This window comes from Papio anubis, chromosome 5, assembly GCF_008728515.1.
Source record: "Papio anubis isolate 15944 chromosome 5, Panubis1.0, whole genome shotgun sequence".
In the NCBI taxonomy this organism is placed as follows: domain Eukaryota; kingdom Metazoa; phylum Chordata; class Mammalia; order Primates; family Cercopithecidae; genus Papio; species Papio anubis.
This window is the reverse complement of record NC_044980.1, coordinates 57,367,398-57,384,173: the sequence shown is the minus strand read 5'-3', so window position 1 is coordinate 57,384,173 and position 16,776 is coordinate 57,367,398.

Sequence of the window (16,776 nt, the reverse complement as noted above, 5' to 3'; positions counted from 1 at the left end):
CACAATCATTTACCAAAACCAGATGGTACTTTTAATAAATCTTATGAGCATCTGAATAGTTTATTCCTCTCTGATTTAAAACAGAGATTTCTAGAAAGAACAGGGAAAAAAAACCAAAAAACCTTACATTCCTAAACCCCAAAGCTATGTGGAAATTCAGAAGTGACACATTCTGAGTGGGTTTCAAGCTAGGGATTAGGCTGATGAAGTGGGCGCCTGGCATAGTCTCCATGGAGGAAGTGCTGTAACAGAACCTCCTATGGGAACATACCTGACCAGAGCACAGCTGCCAAGGAGCGCAGGCACAATCAGAGAGGGGAAGACAAGACCGTGCTCAGGCCTTGACACTACAAAACATGGAGGACTATTCGTCTGACTGTGGCTCTAGGGAGACCAGGAGTAACTGTCTCAGCTGCATTATCAGAAAGTATAGCTTTCCTTTTTCTTCATGTGTTTTCAAGCATCCTTCACAAAAAGAGCAATATAGACAGACCTCTTTTCCAGGAATGCTGAACTCTGACGTGCACTTTTTTTGATTTTTCTGGAATCAGCACTGCTCCTGTGTGCCCTTGATTCCTGTATTGTGACTAAGAAAGGAAAACTGGATTTGAATATCAGCTCCATGATTTGATAGATGGATGATGTTAGGAAAGCCAATTAACCTCCCCATATACTTAATTCCCTGGTCTGTAAAGGAAGACAATGATCACAGGAGTGTTGCAGAGACTGACTGAAATGATTTAAAGCTTTTAGTTCAGTGCCTGGCACATAGTAGGTATTCAAACAGAAGAACTATCAGGATCCTCACAATCCAAGCCTACATGGAGAATGTAGCAGCTTTGAATTTCTGACTTCTTGTAGCACAGTCCTGTTTCTCTTTATTTAATAAATAATAAAAAGAAAAAATTCTACATTTAGTAAACAGTATCTCCCAAGTCAGTCCTAAGCAGACATGATATCAGGAAGCTCAGACACCAAAACCCAGCTCTCTTACACTTTGCCAAATTGTCAAATGCTATGTGCCGTTGCTGCATGTCTGTTTGGTCTCTTCAACATTAACACTTTCAGGCCAACTTTTCAGAAAACTCTGTTAGACAAATGGAGAAAATAGGACTTCCTCTCAAGCTTGACAATACTCTTTTCTTTCAAATTCCTTTGCCAGCGTCAGGCCCACTTATATAAACTGAGGGAGATGTGCAAGGTTGGGGGGCGGGAGGTGGTGAGATGTTAATGATTCTTCTCTTTTTTGAGATGAAGTCTCACTGTCACCCAGGCTGGAGTGCAGTGGCGCCATCTTGGCTCACTGCAACCTCTTCCTCCTGGGTTCAAGCAATCCTCCTGCCCCAGCCTCCCTAGTAGCTGTGACTACAGGCACCCACCATCATGCCCAGCTAATTTTTGTATTTTTAGTAGAGACAAGGTTTCACCACGCTGGCCAGGCTGGTCTCAAACTCCTAACCTCAGGTGATCCACTGGCCTCGGCCTCCCAAAGTGCTGGGATTACAGGTGTGAGCCACCACGCCCAGCTGAGGCTAATGATTCTTTAAAAAGCACCTGAGATTAAGGAGTGGAGGCATCCTGAATGGGGACACATCAGACACTGGAGTCTTCTGGGCTCAGGGACAAGCTGAGAAGAGCTGGCCTCAAACTGTGAGACTTTAAAATGTCACATGCTTAAATCACAGGTCAGCATCCATTTCTTCAAATCTTCTGAATGGCTCTTCTTGGTGCAGAAGTATAAACTCAGAGGATTTACTGACAGCAGCTCTGACAGGGATTTCCATTGTTGCCAGACATCAAGCCATCCTGTCCTCAGCTCCCAAAATAATGGAGCTATTTTAACCTGTTTCTCAGGCCTGGTGTGGTAGCAATATTGGTTAGAAAGCACCTTCTCTTCATCTTTAGTTTTAACCTTTTCTTCTTTTGGCACTGACTAGGGAATAGATTCATTTAGACATTAGTTTTCTTCCTGACTTATCTCAGTGAGTTGGCCACGTCTCAAGCACTGAGCTAACACTACATTTTCTTGTAAAAACAGGAGGCTACTTCAGAAACGTATATGTCATTTCAAAATAACATGTAGGCGCTCGATGTCTGCCATATTCTTGATTCCCCAAGAGTGAAAACAAACGGGAAAATATTATAGAGATATATTGAAGAGCCAAGAGAAAGAATAAAAAGTCCCCATGTCTACCATAAGCAAGATCATTATAACTGGTCAATGAACGGTAAGAAATCAAGGCTACAAGTCATAAAAACAGATATTTCCCATCATAAATGTGTTATTTTAATTTAAAACATAGAAATGCATATCTATTCACCAAGGCTTTTCCACTGGGCATGGGTCCATTCATTCAAACTCCCTGTTACCTGGAGACTCAACAAGCTCCCCATTGTTGGAGGCTGCTGGCTCTTTACCTAAATACATTCTCTCCCTCTCTATAATAAAAGGATGATAGCTCAGCACATTCCTGTCCCAATACTGTATACTTCCAGGTCCTCCTCACAGTAGGTATGGTCATGTGACTGAGTTTTTGTCAATAGAATGCTTGCAAAAGTGATGTGTACCACTTCTAGACTGACGCCTTAAGGCAAGAGTTCTGGCTCCTCCATATTCTCTTTACCCTTTGATTCCAGAATCCATGAAAACATGTTTTTGATGATGTAGATATCAACAAGACCCTATGGGTCTGAAGATCAAAATGATTAAAAAAAAAAAAAAAAAAAAGCCCTGTATTCCTGAATGATTACAGGAAACAGACTTCCCTCTGACCCAGAATACTCACCCTGGACTCCTAAGTAGAAAAACAAACAAGTAAATAGAATTCAGTCTTCTTTAAGCCATCAAATTATTGTTAGGCTTCTTTATACAGTAGCCTCAGTCTTACTCTCATAATCCATGCCCAGTTTCAATTTGTCAATATGTACCAAAAACTTAAAGAGATGTAGGAAATAATCTGAGGACAGGATCCTATATTTTTATAACTTTCTCTTTGTTTATTACAGGTGTCTCACCTACATCATATTTGACATTTTTTAATGGTCCTATTTTTATCAAGCCTTTACAAGGCATTCCGTTTAGTTTTCAAATGAATAATTTTTCATTCTTAGACTCTCATGTCATCATTTTAAAGTAACATTAAAGTAAATGACATAATTACTAAACAATACAGCTGCTGTAAATCTCCTGGGAACATACTAGCCCTTGGTGTATCAGCCATGGCTTCATTACAAACCATCCTCAAAACTCAGTGATTTAAAAGACCTATCTACCCCATGTCTTCAACTCACAATTCTGCATTCGGGGATCTAGACTGGGCTGCACTGAGCTCCTTCATGTGTCAGCTGCAAGTCAGCTGGGCGCTGTGCTTCCAGGGTTGGCTGAATGTTGGCTGAGGTGAAGATGGCAACTGGGCTATCATCCAGCAGGCTACTTGGGTTTGTTCAGTGAGTTACAGTGTGCAAGGCCCCTTGAGGCCTAGATTCGGATCCGGTACCATGTCACTTTCATCACAGTCCATAAGCAAGTCACCGGCTAGCCAAGATTCAAGGAAGGGGATTCATTGTGAACATTTTTTATAAATAGTCTTCTACACCTGATCAACAGACAACTCAAGGGGTGAGAACAGAAGTTGAAACCATCCCCAGTAAAATTGTATAAAATCAATTAAGGAGGAAAAAAATAAAATTCAACTAGGTTTGAAGCACAACAGCAGTAATCATCAAGCCAGCCTGCCCTTTGGCCCACTTCCACAGAGCTGGTTGCTGCTTACTACCCCAGGATAACATAGCCTTGCCACAGACTCTTTCTTTTCTGTTCTATAGATAAAATCTAAGACATTGTGAAACAATAAGATTTCTGTTTAAATTTCTCCTTTAGGTTCTGCATGCTGATAAAATGATCAATACCTGCTGGTGTGAAGGGCTCAGCAAGAAGCTGACTCATGAAAGAATGCACTTTCCATATTCTAATGACTTCATCCCCCTTACCCTGACCAAACAATAACCCCAATTTTCTAACCCCTTGCCCTCCATGATCCCCTAAAAGATCCTTGCCCAGAACCCCTCAATGAAATGAATTTGAGTCTCGAGAATTCCTCCTGTTTCCTCATTCAGTTGTCTTGCAATTATTAAACTCCTTCTTTGCTGCAAACCCTGCTATCTCAGTGTATTGGTCTGTTGCTGCACAGTGGGCATATAAACTTGGCAGTCCTGTAACAAAGTGAATGAGGATGCCTAGGGACTAACCTACTAGCTGAGAGTGTGCCAGCAGGTCCCAAGCATATCAGTTAGTATGATTTCCAGAAGTAGAAATCAGTTGTTCTAGGAAACATGTGAAATAGAAGCCATTAAAGAGAACTCCTGCTATTTTTAAAACTTGAGGCACTTTTAGAGCAAGATGAATTACTTTTACCTTCAAAGTTAAAATCTTTTTTCTTGAGGCAGGGTCTCACTCTGTCACTCAGGCTGGGCTGCAGTGGCACAATCATGGCTCCCTGCAGCCTCAAATTCCTTGGCTCAAGGAATCTTCCTGTCTCAGCATCCTGAGTAGCTGGGACTACAGGCATGCACCACCATGTCTAGTTTTGTTTTGTTTTTAAACAGAGATGGGGTCTCATGATGTTTCCCAGGCTGGTCTCCAACTCCTGGCCTCAAGTGATCCTCCCACCTCAACCTCCAGAAGTATTGTGATTACAGGCATGAGCCACCATACCAGGTTGTTGCAACCATGTTGAGGTAAGAATAATGTGGCAGAGACAGTGGGTTGGTACTCACTAAAGGCTCCCATACCTCCTTTCTTCTTGTTGGGACCGTGTGACCAATTCAGGCTGATGGACTATGCTACTTCTGGGCTGAAGCAGCTAAAAACCAGTGTGTCTCCCCCTTCCCTCTTTTCCCTTTTAGCAGTGACCTTGAAATCTCCATGTATCAGATAGTGTAGCTCCAAGATTAAGGAGGGCCACCCAACCTAGATCAACTTTACATGAGTGAGTAATAAAACTGCTATGTTGAGCCACTGAGATTTCAGGATGTACCTTATACCCTGGCATATGCAAATCTACGCTGACTTATTCAAACAGTAATGCTGTTGAAAATGCATAAGGTCTCTAGGGAGAGCAGAATGATCTATGAAGTGCGTCCACACTCAAGAATCAGAATTTAATAATTCTCTAGTTCACGTAGTTCTTAAAAGACATTCCAAGGAACACAGAATTGCTATAGTGTCAGGTTAGTTATATCCCCAAAGAGGAACTAGTTTTTAAAACAGACAAAAAACTGGGCGCAGTGGCTCACGCCTGTAATCCCAGCACTTTGGGAGGCTGAGGCGGATGGATCACAATGTCAGGAGATTGAGACCATCCTGGCTAACACGGTGAAACACTGTCTCTACTAAAAGTACAAAAAAAACTAACCCAGCGTGGTGGTGGGCACCTGTAGTCCCAGCTACTCAGGAAGCTGAGGCTGGAGAATGGTGTGAACCCAGGAGGCGGAGCCGGCAGTGAACCGAGATTGCACCACTGCACTCCAGCCTGGGAGACAGAGTGAGAATCCGTCTCGAAAAGAAAGAAAGAAAAAGAAGAAGAAGAAAAAGTTATTTGACAACATCCACATATTCCAAGCCCCAGGAAAATAATGACTTGAAAAATTATTCTGTCTATGCCCAAAGTCACTCCTGACTCCAGAGCCTTTTGGGCAAGGGATCAGGTCCTATGGTAGTCGGAAGGGGCATATTATATCTGTTTTAATTTTATTCTGAATAAATCTCACTACTCAGAACCACTGGGCATAAACTCAACTTAGAGACCATCTACGATTTTCCTAAATGGCAGAATGGGAAGGGGGACTCGTTTCAGATCAATAGACTGAGAATAACAAAAACTCAAGATGCATCACAGATGCTCTGAATAGGAGCCTGACCTCACTCTAAGCCCATCCCCTGAAAAGTGCACAGCTCTCATAACCAGAGCTCCTTGATTGTTATGGGAAACCCAACAGACCAATGGCTTGTGTGGTTAAACCCTAGACATGAAAGTTCTAGGCATGGTGTTCTGAGGACAGTTAGGTAAGAACCAGTCTGGCCTCAGATGCAATCCTTGCATCCCTCACAAGGCTGAGGATTGCACCGTACACCTTAATTGAAGATTTCATTTGGGTGTGAGTGGGATCTACTCCCTGGATGCCCTTTTGTCTCTTTAGGGGTGGGGAGGATACACAACAACTTCATGACCATGATTATTAAAACTTGGAAAAGTGGAAGATAAATAGGTCTATGTCTTAACAGTTTAGCAATTACAATATGTATTCTGAAATTAAACATGCATTTAGAAACATTTAGAAGTCTTCCGGGGTTTGAGCTTCTCCCTCCAACACTGCATCACTTGGAATGACATCTCTCTAATTCTATAACATTCAGCCAGCCTGGTAAATGTGGTGAATATTGTGAAAGGATCCACTATGATACACTTGGACTAACAGAGCTCTGCAATTACAGAAAGAGAAATAGTTGACGAGGCTTGGGTTGGCACAGAAGAGAACTAAGCAAAGACAATAGTAACTAAAGAGATAATAACTAAAGAGAAAAGAGCAAATAATCCAATTCTCACACATTCAACAAGTACATTCTTTTCTGATGAGGCATCACGATTGACTCCAGGGCCCTGGTCACCTAACATCATAGGCTGACCACCTAGTGACTTGCATTCTCCTTCCATCACAAGAAATGCCAATGTTCCTTCTCCCAGGAATATTAATTGAAATCTCGAACAACTGGTCCAGCACAGAGGGTGGCCAGTAAAGCACAGAGATCGATAAGGTACAGGCATGGACTAGTCCAATCAGCTGCCTTCTCTCACACACCTGGGCACTACACTGGCACCCCTTGTACTGCCTCATGCAGTTTAAGCACACTCACTTTTTAAAAGATATGTTTCACTTCACTAAAAAAAGAACATCAGAAAGAAAAAAAAAATAGAAAACATTAAAACCATCTTGCAATTTGAGAGGGAAATAATGTCTGGTAAGTTTTTGAACGTTCTGCATGCCCCCTGGCATATTCAGCTTTGGGGGGACCCAGCTTGGTGACCGAGGCAGTAGGGATCTGGAGAGCCTGGAAGATCCTGGCAACCTGGGAGACAGTGTCAGATCCAATGTCCAAATTCTTTCAGACCCTCCCAGTCCAGTCTCAATGCCACTTCTGGGAAGACGTTATCCAGAAGAAAGCTCCCATAGCACCCCATCTGTAACCTTCTTATGGCATTATTCACATTCTGCTGTTTATTCATGTCTTCTTTCTCCTATCAGACTTCGAACTCCAGAAAGGCAGGGCCCACATGGTTAATCCTTGCATCCCTCACAAGGCTGAGGATTGTACCATACACCTTAAGGAATAAGCTAGCACAGGTGATAGGGCAAGTCCAACCAGGGGAAAAGGAAAGAAGGGGAAGCTCAGTCGTTAGGGATGTTGGGGGTGGGGGAAGGGAAAGAGTGGGAAGAGTCAAGTTCTGGGGTCAGGAATAGATGTGGACAGAGTTGGTTATGCTCGGAGCACTAGGGGATAGGGTTATGACCCTGTCCCTGGAGGAGATGCTCCTGGTTTTCCCTTTGGTGTAATCTGATGACATTTTCCCTCCTGATCTCCCCTTTTATATCCCTCTTTTCCACTTCCCTTTTCCACTGTAGCGTACCATGATTAGTATCTTACAGGATATACAATTAAATCAATCAGTTAATACAGAATACCTATTATGCAAAGCACTATTACGTAAATTAAAGCTATGGTGCTTAAAGGTTTTACTAATTGAGTATAAAATGAAACAGGGAAATTTTCCAGTTTGGGAAATTCTAATTCTACATTACACTCAGAGATGATCTGTCATTACTTTAACAACACTTTCTTGGTACAAGCACACTTGTTTGTGAGTAAAAGCTGTTAGATGCTCAGTGTTAGTAAGAGGAGGGTAAAAATAATACACTCATACACTGCTGGTGGCACTATTGATGAAAAAATATTCAGGCAATATATCTTTTTGGCTATGAAAATATTCATACATCTGACCATGTAATTCCAGTTCTGAGTCTATGTAAAACAGCATATATTACAGCACCACATTCAACAACCCAAAACAGAGGCAATTCAAATGTCAGCAATAAGAAAATGACTTAATAGCTTTATGGTTAGTTTGATTATAATGAATGATGCACTCACTAAAAATGAATGTTTATGGGATATTTGTGGACATATAAAATGTTTATAAATAAAACCAGATGAGAAAAGCAGACTTCAAAGTTTTGTAAGTACTGTGAAAACAACTATGTAGGGGGCGGAGCAAGATGGCTGAATAGGAACAGCTCCAGTCTCCAGCTCCCAGTGCCAGCAGAACAGAGGAGGGGTGATTTCTGCATTTTCAACTGAGGTACCAGGTTCATCTCACTAGGGAGTGCCCGACAATCGGTGCTGGTGAGCTGCTGCAGCCTGACCAGCGAGAGCTGAAGCAGGGCGAGGCATCACCTCACCTGGGAAGCGCAAGGGGAAAGGGAATCCCTTTTCCTAGTAAGGGGAATTGAGACATACAACACCTGGAAAATCGGGTAACTCCCACCCCAATACTGTGCTTTACCAAGTGTCTTAGCAAACGGCACACCAGGAGATTATATCCCACACCTGGCCCAGAGGGTCCAACGCCCACAGAGCCTCCCTCATTGCTAGCACAGCAGTCTGTGATGGAACCACAAGACAGCAGCGAGGCTGGGGGAGGGGCAAACGCTATTGCTGAGGCTTAGGTAGGTAAACAAAGCCACTGGGAAGCTCAAACTGGGTGGAGCCCACAGCAGCTCAAGGAGGCCTGCCTGTCTCTGTAGACTCCACCTCTGGGGACAGGGCACAGCTTAACAAACAAACAAAAAAAAGCAGCAGAAACCTCTGCAAATGCAAACGACCCTATCTGACAGCTTTGAAGAGAGCAGTGGATCTCCCAACACGGAAGTTGACAACTGAGAAAAGACAGACTGCCTGCTCAAGTAGGTCCCTGACCCCTCAGTAGCCTAACTGGGAGACATCCTCCACTAGGGGCAGACCGACATCCCACACCTCACACAGTGGGGTACACCCCTGAGACGAAGTTTCCAAAGCAAGAATCAGACAGGTATACTCGCTGTTCAGCAATATTCCATCTTCTGCAGCCTCTGCTGCTGATACCCAGTCAAACAGGATCTGAAGTGGACCTCAAGCAATCTCCAACAGACCTACAGCTGAGAGTCCTGACTGTTAGAAGGAAAACTAACAAACAGGAAGGACACCCACACCAACACCCCATCAGTATGTCACCATCATCAAAGATCAGAGGCAGATAAAACCACAAAGATGGAGAAAAAGCAGTGCAGAAGCTGGAAATTCAAAAAATAAGAGTGCATCTCCCCCTCCAAAGGAATGCAGCTCATCGCCAGCACTGGATCAAAGCTGGACGGAGAATGACTTTGACAAGATGAGAGAAGAAGGCTTCAGTTCATCAAACTTCTCAGAGCTAAAGGAGGAATTACATACCCAGCACAAAGAAACTAAAAATCTTGAAAAAAGAATGGAAGAATGCATAACTAGAATAATCAATGCAGAAAAGGCCATAAACGAACTGACAGAGATAAAAACCATGACATGAGAAATATGTGACAAATGCACAAGCTTCAGTAACCAACTCGATCAACTGGAAGAAAGAGTATCAGCAATTAAGGATCAAATGAATGAAATGAAGTGAGAAGAGAAGTCTAAAGAAAAAAGAGGAAAAAGAAATGAACAAAGCCTTCAAGAAATATGAGATTATGAAAAGACCAAATTCCATGTCTGATTGGGGTGCCTGAAAGTGAGGGGGAAAATGGAACTAAGTTGGAGAACACTCTGCAGGATATCATCCAGGAGAACTTCCCCAATCTAGTAAGGCAGGCCAACTTTCAAATTCAGGAAATACAGAGAACACCACAAAGATACTCCTCGAGAAGAGCAACTCCAAGACACATAATTGTCAGATTCAATTACAAAGTTGGAAATCAAGGAAAACTGTTAAGGGCAGCCAGAGAGAAAGGTCGGGCTACCCACAAAGGAAAGCCTCCATCAGACTAACAGCAGATCTCTCAGCAGAAACTCTACAAGCCAGAAGAGAGTGGGGCCAATATTCAAGATTCTTAAAGAAAAGAATTTTAAACCCAGAATTTCATATCCAGGCAAACTAAGTTTCATATGAAGGAGAAATAAACTTTACAGATAAGCAAATGCTTAGAGATTTTGTCACCACTACAGGGCCTGCCTTTGCTAAGACCTGAAGGAAGCACTAAACATGGAAAGGAACAACCGGGTACCTCACTTACTGCCAAACATGTCAAATGTAAAGACCATCAATGCTAGGGAAGAAACTGCATCAACTAGTGAGCAAAATAACCAGCTAATATCATAATGACAGGATCAAGTTCACACATAACAATATTAACCTTAAATGTAAAGGGACTAATTTAAATGGTCCAATTAAAAGATACAAACTGGCAAACTGATAAAGAGTCAAGACTCAACAGTTTGCTGTACTCAGGAGACCCATCTCACAGGCAGAGAGACACACATAGGCTCAAAATAAAGGGATGCAGGAAGATCTACCAAGCAAATGGAGAACAAAAAAAGCAGGGTTGCAACTCTAGTCTCTGATAAAACAGACTTTAAAACCATCAAAGATCAAAAGAGACAAAGAAGGCCATTAAGCATAATGGTCAAGGGATCAATTCAACAGGAAGAGCTAACTATCCTTAAATATATATGCACCCAATACAGGAGCACCTAGATTCATAAAGCCTTAAAATCCTTAGAGACTTACAAAGAGATCTTAGACTCCCATACAATAATAACAGGAGACTTCAACACCCCACTGTCAACATTAGACAGATCAACGACAGAAAGCTAACAAGGATATACAGGAATTGAAGCCATCTCTGCACCAAGGACCTAATAGACATCTACAGAACTCCACTTCAAATCAACAGAATATACATTCTTCTCAGCATCATGTCACACCTATTCCAAAATTGACCACATAATTGGAAATAAAGCACTCCTCAGCAAAGGTACAAGAACAGAAATTATAACAAACTGTCTCTCAGACCACAGTACAATTAAACTAGAACTCAGGACTAAGAAACTCAATCAAAATCAGCCAACTACATGGAAACTGAACAATCTGCTCCTTGAATGACTACTGGGTACATAAATCTAAATGAAGGCAGAAATAAAGATGTTCTTTTGAAACCACAATGAGAACAAAGATACAACATACTGTGAATCTCTGGGACATACTTAAAGCAGTGTGTAGAGCTTTTAAATTTATAGCAATCTTCAAATGCCCACAAGAGAAAGCAGAAAAGATCTAAAATTGACATTCTAACATCACAATTAAAAAGAACTAGAGAAGCAAGAGCAAACACATCTCGCTAAAAGCTAGCAGAAAGCAAGAAATAACTAAGATCAGAGCAGATCTGAAGGAGATAGAGACACAAAACACTCTCCAAAATCAAATAAATCCAGGAGCTGGTTTTTGAAAAGATCAACAAAATTGATAGACTGCCAGCAAGACTAATAAAGAAGAAAAGAGAGAAGAATCAAATAGATGCAATAAAAATGATAAAGGGATATCACCACCTAATCTCCACAGAAATACAAACCACCATCAGAGAATACTATAAAAACCTCTATACAAATAAACTAGTTAGGAAAATCTAGAAGAAATGGATAAATTCCTGGACACTTACACTCTTCCAAGATCAAACCAGGAAGAAGTTGAACTTGAATAGACCAATAGCAGGCTCTGAAATTCAGGCAATAATTAATAGCCTACCAACCAAAAAAAAGTCCAGGACTAGATGGATTCACAGCTGAATTCCTACCAGAGGTACAAGGAGGAGCTGGTAACATTCCTTCTGGAAACTATTCCAATCAATAGAAAAAGAGGGAATCCTCCCTACCATTTTACGAGGCCAACATCATCCTGATACCAAAGCCTGGCAGAGACAACAAAAAAGAGAATTTTAGACCACATCCCTGATGAACATCAATGCAAAAATCCTCAATAAAATACTGGCAAACCAAATCCAGCAGCATATCAAAAGCTATGCACCATGATCGCTGGTTTATCCCTTGGGATGCAAGGCTGGCTCAACATAATGCTAAATCAATAAACGAATCCAGCATATAAACAGAACCAAAGACAAACCACATGATTATTATCTCAATAGATGCAGAAAAGGTCTTTGACAACATTCAACAGCCCTTCATGCTAAAAAACTCAAAAATTCGCATTGATGAAACGTATCTCAAAATAATGAGAGCTATTTATGACAAACCCACAGCCAATATCATACTGAATGGACAAAAACTGGAAGCATTCCCTTTGAAAACTGGCATGAAGATAGGATGCTCTCTCACCAATTCTATTCAAATATAGTGTTGGAAGTTCTGGCTAGCAACTGTAAGCAGGAGAAAGAAATAAAGGGTATTCAATTAGAAAGAGGAAGTCAAATTCTTCTGTTTGCAGATGATGCATTGTATGTCTAGAAAACCCCAATCATCTCAGTCCAAACATCCTTAAGCTGATAAGCAACTTCAGCAAAGTCTCAGGATACAAAATCAATGTGCAAAAATCACAAGCATTCTTATACACCAATAACAGACAAACAGAGAGCCAAATCATGAGTGAACTCCCATTCACAATAGCTTCGAAGAGACTAAAATACCTAGGAATCCAACTTACAAGGGACATGAAGGACCTCTTCAAGGAGAACTAAAAATCACTGCTCAACAAAATAAAAAAGGATACAAACAAATGGAAGAAGATTCCATGCTCATGGATAGGAAGAATCCATATCGTGAAAATGGCCATACTGCCCAAGGTTATCTATAGATTCAATGCCATCCCCAAAGCTACCAATGAGTTTCTTCACAGAATTGGAAAAAACTGCTTTAATGTTCATATGGAACCAAAAAGGAGCCCACATTGCCAAGACAATCCTAAGTCAAAAGAACAAAGCTGGAGGCATCACGCTACCTGACTTCAAACTATACTATAAGGCTACAGTAACCAAAACAGCATGGTACTGGTACCAAAACAGAGATATAGACCAATGGAACAGAACAGAGTCCTCAGAAATAATACCACACATCTACAGCCATCTGATCTTTGACAAACCTGACAAAAACAAGAAATGGGGAAAAGATTCCCTATTTAATAAATGGTGCTGGGAAAACTGGCTAGCCATAAGTAGAAAGCTGAAACTGGATCCTTTCCTTACTCCTTATATGAAAATTAATTCAAGATGGATTAGAGACTTAAATGTTAGACCTAATACCATAAAAACCCTAGAAGAAAACCTAGGTAATACCATTCAGGACATAGGCATGGGCAAGGACTTCATGTCTAAAACACCAAAAGCAACGGTAACAAAAGCCAAAATTGACAAATGGGATCTAGTTAAACTAAAGAGCTTCTCCACAGAAAAAGAAACTACCATCAGAGTGAACAGGCAACATACAGAATGGGAGAAAATTTTTGCAATGTGCTCATCTGACAAAGGGCTAATATCCAGAACCTACAAAGAACTCAAACAAATTTACAAGAAAAAAGCATACAACCCCATCAAAAAGCAGGCAAGGGATATGAACAGACATTTCTCAAAAGAAGACATGCATACAGCCAACAGACACATGAAAAAATGCTCATCATCACTGGCCTTCAGAGAAATGCAAATCAAAACCACAATGAGATACCATCTCATACCAGTTAGAATGGTAATCATTAAAAAAATCAGAAACAACAGGTGCTGGAGAGGTCGAAAAAAATAGGAACACTTTTACACTGTTATGGATTGAAAACTAGTTCAACCATTGTGGAAAACAGTATACATTCCTCAAGGATCTAGAACTAGAAGTACCATATGACCCAGCCATCCTATTACTGGGTATATACCCAAAGGATTATAAATCATGCTGCTATAAAGACACATGCACACGTATGTTCACTGCAGCACTATTCACAATAGCAAACACTTGGAATCAACCCAAACGTCCATCAATGACAGACTGATTAAGACAATGTACACATATACACCATGGAATAATTACAGCCAAAAAGGATGAGTTTGTGTCCTTTGTAGGACATGGATGAAGCTGGAACCATCATTCTCAGCAAACTATCACAAGAACAGAAACCAAACACAGCATGTTCTCACTCATAGGTGGGAACTGAACAATGAGATCACTTGACTCGGAAGGGGAACATCACACACTGGGGCCTATTATGGGGAGGGGGGAGGAGGATTAAGGCTCTGAGTTTTACCTGATGTAAATGACGAAGTTGATGGGTGCTGACGAAGTTGATGGGTGCAGCACACCCTAACATGGCACAAGTATACATATAACAAACCTGCATGTTGGTGCACATGTACCCTAGAACTTAAAGTATAATAATAATAATAATAATAATAAAAGAAAACAACTATGTAAAAATCTATATGCATATGGAGAAGAACAAAAGGATAACACTCAGAAAACTTGACATGTTAAAGTAGTGGATTATTGAAACTTAATATTATTAAAAATAGAAGCACTATTTGGCAACATTCCACAGAAATAGAAGAAGAGAAGTGAGAACGTAAATAAAAGACTAAAGGAGGGAAAGACTTTAGCCCAGGACAAAGTTCACCAGCAATATTTTCAGAGCTACAATTCACGTTTGACATGGAGTATTTTCAATGAGGATAATGATTAGATCATTTGTAATCTGAAAGCATGCTAATAAATGTAATCTATTCAGAAAGAGACTTACTCATGAATTATTTCCTCTTACCAAATTACATGCATGTTTGGCTATATTAGATATTTATGGAGGCGGAAAAAGTAATTTCAACTTAACACAAGAAAACTGTGTTTGGAGTCAGGAATCGTGGCTGTGGCCCTGCCATAAACCAGCTGTGTGCAGCTGAGCAAGTGACTCAGGCCTCCTGGGTCTCAGTTTCTCCAAGTACAAAATAAAGGCACTGAACTGCAACTCTGAGGGTCCCCTCAGCTTAATATTTCATGACATTGGTCAGTTTCACCCAGGAACTTGATGCAATGCCTGGGGACAGCACGGTATTCTGTTTAGCAATGGCCGGACACTATTAAGAGAATTAGACAGAGAACCTGTCTTTGGCGTCCTGACCTTATTGAGATAGAGGTTATCACTACCCATAGTTATTTGTTTATCAAATTACACTTATAGGCTGGGTGCGGTGGCTCACGCCAGTAATCCCAGCACTTTGGGAGGCCGAAGCAGGCAGATCACCTGAGGTCAGGAGATCAAGACCAGCCTGGCCAACATGGTGAAACCCCGTCTCTACTAAAAATACAAAAATAAAATTAGCCGGACGTGGTGGTGGGCACCTAATCCCAGCTACTTGGGAGGCCAAGGCAGAAGAATTCCTTGAACCTGGGAGGCAGAGGTTGCAGTGAGCCAAGATCACGCCAGTGAATTCCAGCCTGGATGACAGAGCGGGACTCCATCTCAAAAACAAACAAACAAACAAAAACAAATTACACTTATATAGAGCTTATACCCTATTTAGTGCTACTGATGAGTTTCACTCATTTAATCCTTAGGACATAGGAAAAATTATACCCTTACTTTACAGATGAAGAAACTGAGGCACTGAGGCTAATAATTTACCTACGGTCACTCAAGGGGTAACGATGGAGCCAGGACTTAATTCCAAGCAGTGCAGCTCCAAACTTCATGCTCTTAACCATGACGGGATTGGTCAGGATGCATCTTCCTAGTTTGGAAACAGGCCCCACTTTCAAACTCTCCAGTCAGGAGATTAAAATTTCACAGGTGGAGATGAAGGCTTAAACGTAAAATTGCCAAGAGCATCCTGCCTCAGGGATGGCTCAGAATACTCCAGTCATTACTGGAAGCCCTTGGTGTCAGATGAGCCCTCTGTGGATTAATGAGATTTACCACTGCCTTCTGTAAATCTAGCGTTGCCTGTGGAGTTTGGAATAAGAGGAAAGTGCACATAAAAATGTGCCCCCCAGGGTAGGCCATCTCAGGACACATGCTCAGACCATTCAATTCTTCCCAGCATTTCACAGCCAGCTCTGGCCCCGCAGGACCTCAAAGATTCTTCTACTATTCCTAGCCCTTTGGGATTAGTCCCTTCTGTAAACCCAGAGGGAGGGATTCAGTAAATGTTTGCAATCAATATGGACCATGGAACAACAGATTTTACTCAGATGCAATTTGATAAAGGTTCTGTGTATGATCATTTTGCTCAATCTAGACAACAGAATCTCTTTTACTAAAGTAATCTTTCCTTTTCTGATTACAAGAGTAATACACGTTCTTGACAGATTTCTTAAATGATACAGAAAATTATACAAGGAAGAAAATATCCATTGCTATGGACTGAATTGTGTCCCATCAAAATTCATATGTCGAATCCCTCACCGCCAATGTGACTGTATTTGGAGATGGGGCCTTTACAGAGCTAATTAAGGTTAAATTAAGTCATAAGAATGGGACCCTAATCCAATAGGACCGGTGTCCCTACAAGCAGAAAGCCCAGACATCTCTCTCTCCATGCGTACACAGAGGAAAGCCCATGTGAGGACACAGCGAGAAGGCAGCTGTCTACAAGCCAGGAAGAAGGGCTTCACCAGAAACCAAACCTGATGGTACCTTGATCTTGTACTTGTAGCCTCTAGAACTGCAAGAAAAT